The sequence below is a fragment of the Lepidothrix coronata genome, unplaced genomic scaffold (assembly GCF_001604755.1).
Source record: "Lepidothrix coronata isolate B3197 unplaced genomic scaffold, Lepidothrix_coronata-1.0 Scaffold290, whole genome shotgun sequence".
Classification (NCBI taxonomy): Eukaryota; Metazoa; Chordata; class Aves; order Passeriformes; family Pipridae; genus Lepidothrix; species Lepidothrix coronata.
Genome location: NW_016690470.1, coordinates 863,370 through 864,807, shown reverse-complemented (window position 1 = coordinate 864,807; position 1,438 = coordinate 863,370). Strand labels below are relative to the sequence as shown.

The window sequence follows — 1,438 nt, the reverse complement described above, 5'->3', positions numbered from 1 at the left end:
GACAACGCTCTGAGGGACAGGGTGGGATTGTTGGGGTGTCTGGGCAGGGCCAGGGGTTGGACTGGATGGATCTTGTGGGTCCCTCCCAGCTCAGGATTCTGTGGTGCTTGGTGAAAACTAAAGAGGCTCTTTAAATGTTAAACCCCAGCTGTAATCCCCCCCGGCCCGTGTGTGTCTGTGGGATCAGGGCCATTGTCGGGTTCCTCACACAGCACTTTCCTGAGGGGCTCTGCTGGGTTTGGTGGGAGCAGCCTCAGCTCAGTCTGGGATTGCCCTTCTCTGACTGCCATTTGCAGTGCAGCTCCATTCTGCACGTAGAAGGGATGACAAAAAGGGTCTTTCCAGATGCGTTTTCCTCCCTGTAGTTGATGTTGTGCAAGAGCAGCTCAGGAAAGAGCTTTTGTTACTGTATTTGCTACAGGGGCACTGAGGAGAAATGGAAACGCATGAACTGCCTTCAGTGTCACCCTTGAGAGAGGAAAGAGGGGGTTTAGTGTTGGGTCCTCCACCCCATGAACTCTGCATGGGGGCATTAATTCTGCTTCCCCCCCCCCCCTTTGTGTTTAGGACAGTAATTACCGAAGTGTCACCAGTGCATTTTATTTTTAACTGAAGTTTTGAAATGAAGACTGAAAAACCAATTGGTGGTAAGGTCAGGACGTGTCTTTTCACGCCGTGGCTCCCCAGCAGTTTGGGATTTGTGGTCACTGAAGTGTCCCAGCAGATTCCTGTGGGTGGGCAGGGGCAGCTGGGTGATGTGCCAGGATTTTGGGCTGGGCTGACAGGACACTTGGGTTTTTGCTCTTTCTGTGGCTGTGGGGAGGTTGAGCCCCAGGTCAGAGTCTCCCCACGTGGCACTTCCTTGCTCCAGTTGAAAAGCAGGAGGTGGGAGCAAATCTCCCTCAAACCAGCAGGGTTTTGGAGGCTGGAGGTGCAGCCCCTGCCCGGTGCTGGGCACCGGAGTTGTGCCCGTGCTGGGGAGCTCCCACAGGAGCCCTTCGTCCACTCCCACAGGATCTCTCCTCTGTGGAATATCCTTTGAACACTTCCTCTGTTTTTTTTTTTTTAATCTCCAGCCAAGCCCTGCCACGCTGTGCTAATGGGGAGCACGATTCCCTAATCCAGGGTTTCCCAGCCCACGTTCCGGCGCTGGGCGAGGCTGGCGGCGCCAGGGCGGGCTGTGGGCAGGCGCTGACAGGCACGGCCGGGCCGTGTCCCTGCCCTGCAGCCCCCTGCCCTGCAGCCCCCTGCCCTGCTGGTCCCTGCCCTGCTGGTCCCTGCCCTGCAGCCCCCTGCCCTGCTGGCACAGCCCTGCAGCCCCCTGCCCTGCTGGCACAGCCCTGCAGCCCCCTGCCCTGCTGGCACTGCCCTGCAGCCCCCTGCCCTGCTGGCACTGCCCTGCAGCCCCCTGCCCTGCTGGCACTGCCCTGCAGCCCCC

At 58.9% G+C, this 1,438-nt stretch overlaps 1 protein-coding gene across 1 annotated transcript in view; it reads left to right on the top strand.

Annotated features, from left to right (window-relative positions):
- Positions 1 to 1,438, top strand: part of REXO1 (RNA exonuclease 1 homolog) — a 44,892-nt gene that overhangs the window by 5,002 nt on the left and 38,452 nt on the right. The gene's annotated exons all lie outside the window — the stretch shown is intronic.